Raw genomic sequence first — 17,337 nt, forward strand, 5'->3', positions numbered from 1 at the left:
CTTCTACTTGGGGTAGTGCTCTGAGGTCAAGGTAAATTGCTTTGCCTCTTACTAGCCCTTGCCTCAAGTCTCAAAAATCTCTGGGAAGTAAAACAGTGAAACATCACAGGTCCACTATGTCTTGTGGAAGCTTTGTACCACAGACAGAATTCTCCATTGCCAAGGAGAAGAGTTACACCTAGGATTATTTACCACATGGAGATTTTCTTAGCCAGGTGTGTGTCCCTCCTGCACCCCACTGCCCTACCTGAGGGACAGGGCTGGCAAATTTGCAGAAGTCAGGGAGCTCAAAAGCAATCCTGATTTCTTCCTTTTGAAAATTCACATGTTGGAAGTTCTCTGGTGGGCTGAGATGACCAAGTGTGGGGTCAGCTGGCAGGGAAGCACTTCAAGTAGCTCCTTCCACCTCCCTACAAGCTCCCCTGGAGAGGCCAGGAGAAGCATCATATGCAGTCAGAAAACAAAAGGACCCCAGTCTTCCCCAAGTGTGGGCTCCCTGCACTGGTTGGTGTGAAAGACTGAGGGGAAGCAGGGAGTCTCCTCAGGCAGGACCCTGTGGGTTTCTTCCTTCCCCTCTTTTGCCAGCACCAAGCTCCTAAAGGCAAAGAGAGCTGGAGAGAATTCTTGGGCAAACCCAGTGGGAAGTCCTGAAGGAAACAACATTTCCTGTGAACTTGCCTGTGGGGTGGCACAGTGATTAGTAAGAACTTTACAAACAGATGCGGGCATATTTGTCTTCCAAGCTGGTAAAGCAAGTTTTAGTGTAGCAGGGTTCAAAGTCATTTTCAAAGTCAAATGTTATCAGTCTATTCTCCATTTGCCAATCTTACACCCATGCACTCAGAGCAAGCACATATGTTCAAATGCTCAGTTGCCTGTCTCCCCCCTCTGCCATCTCTCCATGCTTTGCCTTCCTCCCAGGTGGACAGGCTGTGGAAGTACTGACTGTACCCAGTTAAAGACAGGAAGACGAGTCTCAAAGAACCTGGAGCTTGCTCTAATAACTTGGCTTCTCCTTCAAAGAGCCTTCTAAACTCCCTCCACTCCTTTCCTCCCACTCAATGAAGAACAGAGTTCAGATTTTGCATAAAATTCTTGTTCTATTAAAAAAATCTGTCCTCTCTTATTCGTAAAGCAATCCAAGAGAAGGATTATGCATTTGATTGAATTGGTTGGTTTTGTATCAGGTCTCTGAGACAGGACAAACATTTTAAGTGAAATCACACATTCAAATTTTGTTTGTATAGGCCAGTTTCACCTGGAAATGTCAGTATGTTACTAAGAATATTTTCTTCCATCTTCAAAGTGGTGAAGTATTTGGAGGCCAGTACCCAGGGTTGTGAATTCTTCCCTCAATTTCATTATTTCATTGTTTTCATTTGAGCTTCTTTATAGCAATGTAAATATATGTATTTCAACAGTCCATCCCAGACAACATCAAATTGTATAATTTTACTCTTGTCAACACCTCTATAGCACTGACTAGAAAGGGTTTATTTACCCTGGGAAGAATATCAATTAAAAATCAAATGTTCTCAAAACTCTTTACACTTATGTTGGAGCTAAATAGCACAAGAGCTACTAGAGTTCTTCCTGCTACTAATACCATGGTTTCATTGTAAGACCAGGCACAGTATGAAGAAATAAATTTTAGTAGCAAAGGTAGGTCCCTCTCTAACAATATATATATTTCAACCTAGAAGATAATCCTAGAAGAAGATAATGCCTGCATTCCAGCTATGGTGCTGCCCTGAGCAGCAGAGTGATAGAAGGGGATCTTGTCACTGACCAAAACTTTTCCCATGCCAGGCTCCATCAAACAGAACCCTGAGGGCAGCATATGTGGCCTGGATGTATCGAAGGACCTTTCAAATGCCCTGGTGCCCACATTGCTCCTCCCACTGCCCTCCCAAGACCTTCCACTGTCCCTGTTGTAACATCTTTGTGGACATGAGTGCTCCACCTCCCTGTCCACTCAGCAACCCATCCCTGGACACCTGGTCAGGACAAGAATCTCACAGCATAAGTGGGCCACAGGTGGGTATGAGACCATCTTCCCATTCTGCTAAAAGAGGCTCCCTGCTACTCTTGCTCACTTCCATCTATTATTGCCTCCAGTTCTGCACCTGTCCAGGGAGGCTGGCCTTGCTTGCACAGGTGCTGACATGCAAAGGGAATCCCCTCTGTGCTGAGCCTGGTGGAGTCAGGGGGAGGAAAGGCAGTGACTGTGCCCTCCCCTGGCTTGCTGATACTAGATTCCCAGCCCTTTTTGCTAACTGCTGCCTGGTCCTGGGGATCATTGCATGTCTTGATCTGGGTGTCCAAGTTGTAGGGTTTCCTGGTTCTGAGCGTGTTTGTCTGATGTGCCCACCCTGCTCGGGTTTACAAGTGCAGACAGCTGGTTTGTCAAGCGTGTTTTTTTCATCCTCATCCAGTATATGAGAAAACAGAGGCCCAGAGTTTTTATGTCCTGCTCCAAGTGACACCAGGCAGGTCTTGTCTCTAAAAATCTCGCTCAGAACAGATGACCTGATGTGCTATGGGGCTAAATGTGCCCTAACCATGGAAAGGCCAGGTTGTCCTTGAGATGAGAACCTGTGTGTAGGGCCAAGACTAGGCAGCCTAGAGGGCTGAGTTGGGGAAGACCTGAGCATTTGGGGGTGATGGAAGTCAGGTCAGATAGACCCTTGAGGTCTGCCTCCTCTGTGGGCAGGTGAGCAACAGCTTGGGGTATCTGAACATCTGGTTGTTCCTGCTGCTACTTGTGTCCCTTTGCCTGTACCTGGGTGCCCTGCTGGTCATGTGCATCATCTTCCTTGTGGCCACCACAGTGATGTCATTATCCTTGGACAAAGCCATGGCTAGCCACTCAGTCCCAAGGGCCCACACTGGGAATAGCATTCCTACAGAGTATTTATACATTCACCAATTGAAGGATTGTTCATTGTATCTAGTTTTTCCACAGCTTTTTACTTTTGTTTTGTTTGTACCAGGGATTGAACTCAGGGGTGCTTAACCACTGAGCTGCATCTCTGATCCATCTGCCCCCTTTCTTTTTCTTAAAGGTTTTTTTTTTTTTCTTTTGAGTCAGGGTCTCATTGAATTGCTTAGAACCTTGCTAATTTGCTGAGGCTGGCTTTGAACTTGCACTCCTCCAGTCTTAGCCTCCCAAGTGGCTAGAACTTAGGCACGGGCCACTGTGCCTAGCTAGTTTTTCACAGCTATAAAGAAAGCTGCTACAAACATTGGTGTACAGGCATGCGAACCTAAGTTTTCATTTCTATTGGGTCAATTCTTAGGGGTGGCATTGCTGAGTCATAAGGTAACTATAAGTGGAACTCTGTAGAAAATTGCCATTTTTCTTTCAAAATCACTGTACCATTCCTAATTTCTACCAGCAAAGTATGAAAATTCCAGTTGCTCCACATCCTCACCAACATTTCACACTGTCATTTGTTCTTGTTTTGTTTTCTCTTTTTATTGAAGCCTTTCTAATAAATGAGTAGTGGCATCTCATTTAAGCTCCAGGTTATGTTTTCCTAATGAGCAATGATGTTGAGCTTATTTTTATGTCTTCTTGCCCATTGGTAGGTCTTTGGCAAAGTGTTGGCTCCAATCTACTTCTCTTTTTAAAAAATATTGTTCTCTTTCCTTACTAAGTTATAAGAGTTGTGTACACTGGGTCGAGATCTATGTTTTCCAAATTTTTCTTGCAATCTGTGGCTTTTCATTCAATTTTCTTCATAGCATCTTCTAAAGAACAGAAGTTCTTAGTGGTGTTGTTTTTCCAGTTCTGGAGATTGAATCGAGGTGCTCTGCCACTGAGTGTTGTTATTTATTCTCCTTGGAAAATTATGTCCTCTGTGAGGAACAGTTTTATTTCCTTCTTTCCAACATGTGTGTTTTTATTTCTTTTTCTTCTTAGTGTTGACTAGGAATGATAGGAGTGGGCATCTCTGCCGTGAGATTCCTTTAGTATGGCATTCGCTTGACTAAAGGCTCTTTCAGGAAGACTGGTGGGCAGCATCAGTGTGGGAGGTGAAGCTGCAGACCCTGAGACAACTGAAAAGACAGAAGAGCCTGTCTGCTCATCACCTCCCATCCTTTTATTCAGCACCCCACCACTGCCATATGTGGTTCCCTCCCACCTGTGACTCTTGAGCTTGGCCCTTATTCCTCAGCCCTGTGGTCTGCCTGTCTTCTCCTCTATCCAGCTTCACTCCATCATTGAGTTTGCCTGGCAGCCTTTTGCCTTCCTCCATCCTGTGGTTCTTCCAGCCCCAGGTCAGGCCATAGGCCCTTCCTCCTCTGCTCAAAATGAGGCCCTCCATGTCCAGGATCACTATTCTCAAGGGACCTAAATGTGGTCTGCCCTCTGGGATTCCACAGTCAGGGTTCCTTTCCATTATTGGCAGCACCCATCTCAGGCACTGATCCCATGCTCCAACTTCACTCCCTTTCTACTCTGCCCCCTGACTGCAACTCCTCCTGGAGTCCCTTGCTTGGTGGTTGGTGGCAAGGACTCTGGAGCCAGACCTCATAAGTCCAAATCACAGCTCTAGAACTAATCAGCAGGGAGACCTTGGGTAGCTACTTACCCCTGGTCAGTCAACTTCCCTATCTGTAAAACAGGGATTGTGGGATAATTCATGTAAACCACATAGAACAGTGGCTGTACCAGAAAGTGCCCTGTGTGTTGAATACAGACCACAATAAATGTTGATGAGGATGTGGGGGGAAAGGTACACTCATACAGTGCTGGTGGGACTGCAAATTGGTGTAACCAATCTGGAAAGCAGTATGGAGATTCCTTAGAAAACTTTAAATGGAACCACCATTTGACCCAACTATCCCCCTCCCAGGTCTATACCCAAATGACTTAAAATCAGCATATTACAGAGACACAGCCACATCCATGTTTATAGAAGCTCAATTCACAATAACTAAACTGTGGAAACAGTTTAGATGCCCGTGAATAGACGAATGGATAGAGAAACTGTGGTATATATACCTAATGGAATATTACTACTCAGCATTAAAAGAAAATAAAATTATGTGCAGGTAAATGAATGGAGTTAGAGAATATCATGCTAAGTGAAGTAAGCCAATCGTCAAAAACCAAAGGCTGAATGTTCTCTATGTTAAGAAAAAATGGAGGAACTTTGATGAGGCAAAGGGGAGGCAGAGGTGAGGATGGGGCATGGGGATAGGCAAGATGGTAAAATGAGATGGACATCATTACCCCAAGTACATGTATGAATGCACATATGGTGTGATGCTACATCAGGTACAAGCATAGAAATGTAAAGTTGTGCTACAGTTGTGTACAATGAATTAAAATGCATTGCGCTGTTATATATAACTAATTTAAAAAACCAAAAAACAAAACAAAATAAGAAAACCTAAGGCTAGCATGGTCTGCTCCAAAGCTCAATAGACCCGGTATTTATGATTCTAGAACCACTCCTGACCTTTTTCCATGACCCAATGCATGTCATCCCTTCTTGTGCTAAAACAGAAATCGACATAAAATTTGAAGGTAGACTGTGACTCCAACATCATTGCATTCTCAGTAGAAACACAATTGACCAAGAGAAATCTGAAAAAAATGTTCAACATTACTAATCCTTAGAGAAATGCAAATTAGAATCATAATGAGATACCCTCCCACACCTATTAGAATGGCTATTATCAAAAAGACCAAAGAACCAGCAGCACATGCCTTCATCCCAGTAACTCAAGAGGCTGAGGTGGGAGGATTATAAATTCAAGGTAAACCTCAGCAACTTAGTGAGACCTGATCTCAGAATAAAACTTAAAAAGGTCTGCAGTTGTGTATCCGGGTAATGTACCCCTGGGTTCAAGTCGAGTATAAATAAAAGAAAAAGAAAGACAAAAGATATTAAGTGCTGGTCTGGATGTGGAGAAACTAGAATTCTTGTAGAATGTTTGGTGGAATTTAAATTAGTCTAGTCATTAGGGAAATCAATATGGGAAATTTTTTTCTGAATATCAAAAGCAATTTTATTTACATTAACATATTACATTCTTGCTGTGTAAATAGTGTGAAATGTATTATATTATTAAAGTCAGAATACTTAAATGTACCATTATTTATTGAAGTAGCTGTGGAATTTAATTTACGAAATCCACTAATGAACTAGCACTATAGGAAACCACCCTCTTCCCTAGGTTTCTTTGCAAACCCCTCCCCAAGCCATTATATCTGAACATAGGAAGTGAACCTAGGAGTAGGGGGGATAATAATTTTTGAAATAAATATATTTTAATCCTAATTAGAATATCCAGATACCAATATGATCACTGAAGTCAAATTACTTTTCACACTGCAGGTACCACAAAAAAAAACTGGATCTGCATTACTATGGAAATTCCTATGCCACAACAATCCATACCATTCAGTACAGCAGCAACTCTAAGGGTCCCCTATTTTCATACAAATACAGGCTGACCAGACTTTGCACAGTGATTAGATGCAAGTCTATCATATAGAACCCAAAAAGATTCCTGATATTTTGGAGGAGAGGGGGAAGATTTAAAGACTTTTAAAATATGTCTTATCAAAGAAATTAATGTACTATACAGCATATTTTGGTTCTTGGAAAATTATTTAACAAACAAAAGTATCAGCTACTCTAAAAGTCACGTACCATTCTGTTTTGCTATGGAGCTAATGGAAACGTCTAAAAAAATTACCTTCTGGGAACAATTTTCAACACTTTGTTTGGTGATTACCCTGCTCAGAATTATTTAGGAAAGAAGAGGAATAGACAAAAAATGTATAATTACTATACTTAGCATAGTGTTGGCTTACAAAATTAAAAATAAACAAAACAATAATAGCTTTAGCATATTTAAAGATCAATTGGATAATCAATTGGATAAAAAAAAGATCATTTTGATGACTGAATTTGGATAAGGCCTCAGAATCCATAGCTTTAATTCAGTCATATTAAGATGTATATGGTCACACTTTCTTTCCTGTAATTATTGCTAATACTCAGTGTTAGTAATTCTTAAGAATTCACTACAAAATACTAAGTTCTCCCACCCCACCCCCAAAGTACCTTGCCTGTGGCTTTAATGGTATGAAGCCACTGAGGCTTGACCTCTATGGTTCCTTCAGTTACATAAAGTAAAAAAAATTCCACAGCTAAAAGTCAGATTAAACATACATGGGTTATAATATTATTTCTCCCACACACTTCTCCCTTGGAAAGTGTGTAAATAAGACTAACACTTCATTTTGAACGGGAAAACAAAGAAGGCAGAGCTCTGTGCAAATGGCTTTCATAGCTGGCCAGTAGTAGCAGTATTCAAGAATTTGTCCTCTCTCACAATTGGGATGTGCTCAGTTCAAGTTACCTGACTTCCCACTTTCTTATAGTTGTTCTGAACACTTGCTAACACCAGACACACTCCAAAAGTAGAAGAAGAAAAAGAGTCAAAGAAAAAGCAGCATTAAATTTAGGCAATGCTTTCAAGAGTTGATCATCTGGCAATGTGGCAGACTGGATGGGTTTGTTATAAAATATGAAATGCAGCATCGCAACATGTGGGGACAGGGCCACTTAGGGAAGGGTTCACTAGTGAAGAGCCCATGTTAAGTTGGTTTGAAAAAAGAAAGAAAGAAACCTTCACACGATCTTCTTAATGCTATTACGTTTGAAACTGCCAGTGCTTCTTTGCTTCTGCACTTGGCTTGCGGATCCGTGGCAAGTTCGTCCACTGTTACAGTGGCCAGTGGTGGGGGAGAGTTCAACGTTCTCTCTGTCGATTCCTGGGGAATGCTGGGAAGTTGCAAGTGAGGTCATGGAATTAGAGAGGTTAAGGTTGGCAGTGATACTAAGCTGGCTCTGCAGTGCAGGAGGGTAAGGAGATGTGGGTGTCAGGAGGGACTCCTCACTGGTTTCTTCGTCAGTTCCAGGAAAGTACGTGTCAATCAAGGCATCAAGAAACTTAACAATAAGCTCAGCATAGTCTGGGATTTGTGTTTGCTTTGAAAAAGGTCCTGCAAACCGCCATAAACCATTAAAACCAAAACTTTGCAGGTAAGATGTTTGGTATTGTGGTGGGGATTCTTCATGGTACACCACACTCTGCACAATTCCATGGATTGGATTTAACAAATTTGGATCTTGGCACAATGACAATAAGGTGTTGATCTTAGAGTCCAACAAATTATGCACAACAGGAAAAACTTTGGGGAATACAACACTGGCCTCTGCTAAGTATTCATAAAGAATTCATTGATCAAATTCATCTGTGGTGTATTTTACCAATGTAGCTAGAACAGTAAGAAGAAGCGCTTGGATCTTCGGATCAGTAAGTACTTCTTCATCCAAAAGAACATTTGATTCAGACACTGAAACTTTACGCAAATGTGAGTGCTATTGTGAAGAGGAAATCCTCTGAGTTTCCATTTCATAATCAGTTTCTGCTACTCTCCTCATTTTGGGGGGTGTTGTGATCCCCGATTCCATTTCTTGCCTTTTAGGAGCCTTTGTGTCTGATATCAAGTGATCAAAACTTTTCCTTGTTCCAAGCAACTTTTTAGTGTTGGCCTGTGAAGGCTGCCCCATGTCCAAACTCATGGATTTCCTGGCTCGGGGACTGGTTTGGCCTACGGTTGGATAGCTGGCTGCAAGGTACCCTTCAGAACGTTTGGGAGAGGACCATGGTTGGTTCTCCTTTAGTGTCCTAAATCTGGGATCACCATGATGAATGGGATACGTATCCATGGGAACATTTTCTATTGAAATGTCAGTAAGAAGAAGGGACTTTCTATGTTTGAGGCTACAGCGACTTCGAACCTCTTCAGACACTGTGAGTAAAGCTGCCAAGTAAGCCACACTCTGCGTATTCACCTCAAATTTGTCACAATTTCTATGTTTATTAACCAGAGTTAGTTGTGTATGCAAGATTCTGACTGTTTTTGCAACAATGGCAGGAGAAGGATGCCTGTACCCTTTCAAGAGGTGTCCCACCAGTGCAAAGTTAAAGTTAGAATTGAAATTAAGTCCAACAAAATGATCCATTTGCTTGCAGTGCCATTCCAGAGGATTCCGGATTGCCATAAATACCTCTTCCGGACTCTTGTCATTGAATATCCGGAGACTATCTAAGGTATGTAGATTTTGTTCAAGAAGTGCAGTGCCTGCTGAATATAAGTTGACCTCATCCAGCTGGAGCACTGCCACAGCTACCCAAAAGAGGGCTTTGTGCAAAGGGGAGTCCTTATTAAGACGTGGCTGTAATTTGGTTAGTGCTATTACTGTAGCTTCTATCAGAACTTGACTGTTGTAAGTATCAGGTCCTTTTAAGTAACTCTCAAGTGCCTTGCTAAGAATACGGATAATCTGCTTTATCTGCCCATGAGAGACTCGTTTGCTAATACAGCCAAAGACTACAAGAGCTCTCGGTTGCAAGGATGGATTATACTGGAATGCAAATCTTTGAGCTAGTTCTGTCCACTGATCCAGCCACTTGCATGCTGGGATATCTCTCATACATGCCTCCATGATCTCCAATAAAGCTTCTGTGACTGTTTCCAAGGATGTCAAAGCAAAAGTCTCCCTCTCATAGGAGCCCGGAGAGAACGACCTGTCTCGGTAACTGGAACAGAAGGCAATGACAGCAGCTGACTTAACTTTACTAATGCCAAACAGCAAGTAAAATTTGGGTAATGAGAACTCTGTTAGACTGAGTCTCAAAACTTGCTTGGTCTCTTCACTAAAATGAAGCTGTGAACAAGTACACAGAGAGTGAATGATATTAATAACCAATCCATGTGTGGAGGCTCTAAGGGACAATGGACCTGTGGCTACTAAGAAAGTAACAACATGGAAGAGGTAAGGGAGATGAGCTGCCACATCGAGGGAATTGTTGAAGGACAGCATCAGCATGTAGCGGGCTAAAATAGCAATATCATCCCACATAAGATGTTGTTCTAAAGTAGGAGTTGGAGACAAGCATGTCTTGTCAATTATTTTGCACATCCTTCCAACGACCTTGCTTGAAACCAAATTCACATTTCCAGAAGCTAAAGCTACAGCAGTATCTGCCATCACTTCAGCTTTTATTGATCCCAAGCCACCTGTTGCACTGGTTTTGATGAAACTGTCTAGTACAACATCGAGCAGATCTGTAATCTGTCCAAGGCTCCCCCATATTTTTGCTTGAATAGATGGATACATCTGTTTCTCATTTATGGTCATAGTTATTAGCTTATCAAGAATAGCAGTAACTCTTTGACGTTTGGCATCATCGTTATGCTTGCAGAAACGGACTAGATTTGACAGCCATGGGGTCACATGTTCCAAACAAAGGTGTTTCAATTCAATACTAGATTTGCTAAATCCAGAAATACACTCTTCCAAAAATTCTAACGTGAGGTGTGGCTCATTGGCTGCCAGTGTCTTACTAATAGAGACAATAAAGAGGGTGTTGTTGGCAGGGTTACATAAACCTGATGTCTCTTGTAACTGTCCCTCGATTTTTAAATTAAAGGTACAAGTTACGGCACACAGAAGATTATAGGCAGCTGACCGTAAACTAGGGTCTGAACTGCCTAAATTAAGTAATGCGATATTGAGCAGTGTTCCAGGGACATCTTTTGGTCGAATCTTGGTGTGCTGGGGGATGGAGTCAGGCTGTGACAACTCCCAGCGGGTCAGGATATGAATGATAGATTGAACAATGGCTTCGCACTCCTGGTGCATGAAGGTGAGAGGTGTGCCCTGGTTTGCAATGGTTAAGGTGAACTGGTTTTCATCGACTAGGCAGATTTCTTCAATTTCCGAGGCATAATAGATATCATTTAGAAAGACTGATTGCCCTAGGACTTTTGTTCTCTCTGCTGAAGTTACTTGAACAGCAGTAGAACCAACCTTAATAGAAACTTTGGTATCTTTGTGAGCTAGTTTGAGAGCATTATGGAATACCTTGAGGTCGTCTTCCAATGCCAATGTAGCAACAGGTAGTTTTTGTTGTTCATGCTCTATGTGTTCAGCCAGTTTCCCAGGACAGTCTATGAAGATGAGTCTTTTGCTGCCTTTGAGGCCAGTCAACAGCCGCTCATGATACTTGGTGTATTCTCTGACCCAGGAGTTGCAGTTACAGATATAGACTGCAGAGACTTTATCATAAGCAAAGCCAGGAAAAACAACAAACCACTTCGAGAGAAAGTCTGTTTTAAAGCGATTGCTTGGCCCAGTATGGGTAAGGTCCACTACTATTTCATATGGCTTTGCATAATATGGCTTCAAAGTCAGCAAGACGTGGTATATCAGCAAATCACCATTGATTTGACCAGTTTTGAACCTCCATGCAATATAATAAAAAATAGGATTCCCAGCTTTGGAAGTCCCAGCTTAGTAGAAAATACTCAATGTTTCAAGCTTTGAACTCTTCTTTTTCATGTACCTGATGCCTTGTCATAAATTCCTCAAACTTTGAACTGGTGAGGTTAAGGCTGGACCAATGTGTATCTGCCACAGGCTTGTGCTCTGGAGGACCCAGGTATGCAAGAAGAGTTGCCATCTTATCAAAAGGTCGTCTTCCAACAGCTTTATGATCCCTTTTGCTAGAAAGATACTGGCCAATTTTCTCCTGGTTGTTCCAAAGCAGACGATGTAAAGCTAGCACATTGCTATCACTGATGAAGGAAAGACTATGATTTACTGCATCACTTGTGGGACAATCTGATGCTATATCAAGGAAAAATCTTTGTGCTGCATCAAAGTTGCTTTTCACAAAATCATTAAAAGGCCGCATATGTTCTTCTTTTGTGAAGAGAACATGATTGGCAATACTCTGTAGTATCTTTGACATTAACTTTAAGCCCCTTTCGATTCTAGGTGGTGGCTTTTTATCTAAAATCCCTGCTTCATATGGTGAGACAATGGCAGGATTGATAAATCTGAGGAACATGGCACTTCCTACTGCACCAATGCTGTTCTGAGGGAAACGCTGGCTAACCACCTGGTATAAACAGTGGCACACACTTCGAAGCTGAGGAGGAAATTCTGAGGAAGAACTAATGATGGCGTGAAAGAACTTTTCAGTCATCTGAAGGAGGTTCCGCTGATTTTCCTCGAGGCTTTCTGATGGTTCTAATCTGGTAGGATCCACTTCAAAGCTCACGTGTTGCCAATCAGAGGATGTGATAACAATTCGTAACAAAGGATCCAAGAGTTTTTGTAGATAGGTAGCACCATATACCTTGAAACAGAATGTCATTATCTTACTGGCCAAGCTGTTGCCTCGGAAAAGAGTCTGCATGGAGTCTGCCAATTCTACTTCCTTAGGAAACATGTTCCAGAGTAGTTGGTAGAGTAAATGCCGAGAATCAAAAAGGGTAACCAGAACTCGAGCTAGTTCATCCCACTGAGAACAAGGAACCACGTTGGCCAAAGCCATAGCTATAGGGAGCTCTCCCTGATCCCCCATCATCGTGACCAACTCCACAAGTCTCTAAAACCGATCTGCCAGCACTGTTTCTGCAAGTGTGTCAAATTCTGTTCCTTGCTGAAGGATTTTTGTCAGAACCTCCCTAAATGTAGCTCTTGTCTGAAGATCTTTGTGATAGCCTAAACCTATGGAGTGCATGAGAGCACTGTCCACATTAGCACTGAGTAAGTTTGACATTGCAAGGACTGTACAGTGCCTTAAGGATGCCAGCCTCCGAGACATACCACGTTTTCTGCCACCTGTTTGTGCATTTTCATCTTCAACTTCACTACAGTCGTTCAAAAGGTTCATAAATAAGGTGAAGTACTTAAGAAATAACTGCGATTTGGCTTCCATCAACTCCACACCATCTCCTTCTTCAGGCTGCAGTGGAAGACCAGCAAGGAGTGAAACAACTGCTTCCATGCTTGCCTGGTCCAAATCTCTTGTAAGACATTTTACATCATCATCTGCTGCCTGGTTTGATGTTCCCATAACCCAGTCTGTCAGGTATTCTACCATCTTATTCCTAAATTTCATCTCTTGACAAAATGAGAGGTCATCTCTCCTTGCCATCATTACTTCAACTAACTGACACAGTTTCGTTTTTATTTGAATTGCGTGGACCATATTCCCAAGCACACGAACATACCTGACTAGATTTAACATCATTGTTTCAATGCTAGCTTGTCCCAAATGTTCAGAGCTACCTTCAGTATGATTATCTAGTAAATTCTTCATTATAGCTATAGTTTGCTCTACAAATTGAGTATTGGTATCAGTCAATAAAACCTGTCCTTGGGAGTCAAAAAACTTGTTGATGGTATTCTTCAATTTGTTAAATAGCATTGGATAAAGAGCAGGACTCGATTCCAAACCCACTAGATCTTTAACATTGGTCCGTATCTGAAGTCCCACTTTCTCATGATTACACACCATTAAGGATAGCAGCCGATCCATAAATTTGCTGACAGGTGTATCTGTGTTTCCCTCTGAAGACATCACTGAAATCATAGAACCTTTACGTTCACTGACTGGGCTCATGGGTGGGCTATAGGTTGCCAGGCCAGAATTTCTTCTCTGCTGCAGACACACTCCCCCAAGAGCACAAAGGAAGCCAGTCATGTTGATCCATTCCTGTAGGGAGTCTGTATCAGATAAATCTATGGATCCTCCTCCACTCATGTGGGACATTCGTCTCTTAACAATGGTCTTATGAAGGCTTTCAGCAGCCTGACCATCTTCCATTTTTGCTTTTGGATAGTTAAGGATTAGTTTTGTAGCTTGTTCCCATTTGCATGTGTATCTTCCCAAGCCTCAGTGTTTCCTGCAGTGGGATGCTCAATGCGCCTTAGCAATGCCATCACTCTTTTCTGAAGTGCTGCTCTTCCTGTTGACATCATATTGCTGACAGAAGCAAACTCCATGAATGTACTATAGTTCGGCAAGAAGTTGTGCACTGATACTTCATCCACCCCACAACGGATATCTGCTTCCTCACAGAGGTGGCGGAAACAGGACATGGCAACCAGAACAGCTTCAGTGTCAGGACTCCACAGAAACATGTACAAGGCCACTTCTAGCTTGGTCTGGGCTTGTGGGCATATTGGCGGGGTTCCACTGCACCCTGCTGCACCATCCATAGAAGAGTTTCCTTTTCCCTTCCACAGACATGCTCCAGGAGTATAGGTACAGAGCAATTCTTCATGATCCATGGACATTTGAGTGGTATTTCCACTAACAGGAACATCACATCCTACTCCATAAAGGAAGAGAAAGTGACAGGAACTTCTATCTGCCTGCTTATTTTTAAGAAGAAACTTATTCCTGCAGATCAAAATTTCCCGTAACCACTTGAGAATTTCTGTGCTACTAAGCATTTGATGGCTAGTTAATTTCTTGCAGATGTGAAAAAGCATTTGTGAACTAATCTCCCAAAATGTTTCTACAGGAGCATCAGGATTCCACAAATCAATGCTATCTAACTGATGAAGAACCAGCAAAGCCTCCATTGCTTCCTGAGCAATCTCTGGCATGTGCGACTGAGGGACCAGTTGGACGAGCCCTGATATTAATTCAGCTGTACTGCCTTGGGTTTCAGGCCCCTGTTTTCTTGGATTACAAAGTAAAAGCTTTGGATCTGCATGAATTAGTTTCACCATGGACAAGAGAACATACTTATAACTTCTTGTCTCCACATCCGTAGGTTTTTCTTTAAATTTAAGGCTTGTTACTTTTTCTTTAAATGTAAGACTCGGTGCCATTCGTATTGCTGGGTGTGCTCCACAACCCTGCACTGCTTTATGAAGTGTTTCACCAAACATGTTTCGAAGTTCAACTGAGTGACAATATACAGCATCAATTTTGGGCCACCAATCTAATGCAGAATTGGTGATGATTCGATGGAGTGAATTTACTAGTACATAGTGAAATGTAGAAGGTGAATTCTGAGCCAGGCAGATCTTAAAGTGTTGGTTGTTATGGGGGCTTATATGAAAGCAAGAAACAAGGCAATCAATCATTAGATCCACGTCTGCAGGCTGACTGCCTCTTGAGAATGGTTTACTTGGATTAAAAAGCAGGTTCTTCAGATCAACCACCATGGACTGAACCAGTAGGAAAATGACAGAGTTGTCTTCCCAATTGATGTAAGTACTTGCTTTACACAATTTGACACAAGCAATTGCAGCACTCTCTGTCAGCTGCCTGCTTCCTCCATGGCCAGCAAGTGCTTTTCGTAGACTGTCCAGAAATAATTTCTTATTCATGTTGTTTTCGTCACCCACATCCTTAGATATATCCTGGATTATTTCTGGACATAAAATAAGGAGAATGATCTGTAGTGGCCAAACTGATGCTTTACGTTTGGTGCTTTCAGCAAAACCATCCACCAAGTCAAAGAGTTTTTCTGCACACTCAGCCATATCAGTCTGTGGAATCTGGTAAAGTTTTGTAAACTCATCTGGATAATTTTCTACCCAGTAGGCCTTTTCCAGACTATTTATAACTGCTAACTGTGCAACCTTCTTTAGGGCTTTAAATTTAAATGCTGTTTCCTTCAGGAGTCATTTTAATTTTGAACAATCCACATTAATATACTGTAACAATTCTATATCATGGACATCAACATTATCTTCTGAACAGTCAATTCCTGTAATTCCAGCAAGACATTTTTCCAGTGTATCCAATATAATCAACTGAGAGAGATATAAATATTTTTCTGCACTTTCTCCAAATATTCTCATATTGTTAACGTTCTTTAAGATAGCAGTGAGGCCGCTTATAACCAAAGAAAATTAGTATTTGGAAATATTGATTAGACACTCCTTGTTGTGTTCGGTACTGACTTTGGTATGTGTGTTCTGCTGTCCCGGTTTTTATTGGAAGCTAATAACACCAGCTACTTGGGAGGTTGAGGCAAATAAGAGAAAGCAAGTTCAAGGCCAGCATGGACAACACGGCGAGACCTGCTCCTCGAAGCGGCTGACCACGGCCTGGACCCATTCCACCGGCCTGTGCGCGGCCATGTCCTCCCCGCCGCCAGGGGGCGGCGGAGGGATGGTCAGCCTGCGCACATGGCCGGTAGGAGGGCTGGGAGCTGGGGCTGAGGTGAGGGAAGAGGCTAGGAGATGGTCTGAGGAGTGCAGGCTCCGAACATTCCCACAGGGGTGGGGATGGGGGCTCTGCGCCTAGCCGGAAGGGGGAGAGGGGAAGGGGGCTTTGGTAAGGAGGCAGGGGGGAGGGGGGCAGGGGGAGGGAGACCCGGGGAGGGGAGGGGGCCTCTTGGTCGGTCTCCCCACTAGCGCCTTCTCCCCTCACCCATCACAGTCCAAGACACCGCCATGACAAACCCATGATGGGAAGTTTTTTTAAAAAATCAAAAATAGAGCTCAGTTGGTAGAGTGCTTGTCATGCATGGACAAGGCCCTGGGTTCAATCCCCAGCACCAAAAAAAAAAAAAAAAAAAAAAAAAAATTTCCCTACAGTCCAGACATCTATCTACTTGGTATATATCCAAAGTAAATGGCATTAGTGTATTAATAGATATCTGCACCCCATGTTCATTGCAGTAATATTCTCAGAACCTAGAAAAGGGCAAAGCTGTGTCTATCAGTGGATGAGTTGATACAGAAAATATGGTTTAGTAATATAAGGGGACACTATTTAGTCTTTAAATAAAATTAGCAAGTCCTGTCATTTGTGGCATTGAATGAGGCCAAAGGACCTCATTCCTCATGGGGGAAATAAGCCAGGCATAGGACAACTATCACATGATCTCACCTACATGTGGAATCTATAAAAGTTGAACTCACAGAAACAGAGAGCAGAATGATGACTGCCAGGGGCCCAGGAGTGGCTGGGCTGTGGATGGGGGAGATGCTGGTCCCAGGAGGCCAAATAGCACTTCGATGAGGGGAATGAGTTGAAGGGATCTATTGTACAATAAGATGACTACAGTTAATAATAGCATACAACAGAATGAGTACAGTTGATAATGTTATATACACTGGAAAATGACTCAGAGAGTAGATTTTAAGGGTTCTCAACACAAAAAAGAATATGAAATAATGTATATGTATACATGTTTCAAAATATGTTTTATGCCATAAATATGTACAAATTATTATCATTATGTTATCATCATCATCATCATCATCAGGGATTGTACCGAGGGTTGCTTAACCATTGAGCAACATCCCCAGCCCATTTTATGTTTTATGTTGAGACAGATGTATGTCATAAAGCCCATCCTGGAAGTGAGGGAAACTGGGAAGATATTTAGTTGGTAGATTCCTACCTCCTCCCCAAACTGGAGCTCTGTAACAACAAAAAGGAAGAAGTGGAGCTAGGATAAGTGAGGAGCAC

At 42.4% G+C, this 17,337-nt stretch overlaps 1 pseudogene; it reads right to left on the reverse strand.

The window, feature by feature from the left end:
* Positions 1-6,098: 6,098 nt before the first annotated feature.
* Positions 6,099-15,716, reverse strand: LOC144375733 (neurofibromin pseudogene; annotated as a pseudogene).
* Positions 15,717-17,337: the final 1,621 nt, after the last annotated feature.

Source organism: Ictidomys tridecemlineatus, chromosome 3, assembly GCF_052094955.1.
Source record: "Ictidomys tridecemlineatus isolate mIctTri1 chromosome 3, mIctTri1.hap1, whole genome shotgun sequence".
Taxonomy (NCBI): Eukaryota; Metazoa; Chordata; class Mammalia; order Rodentia; family Sciuridae; genus Ictidomys; species Ictidomys tridecemlineatus.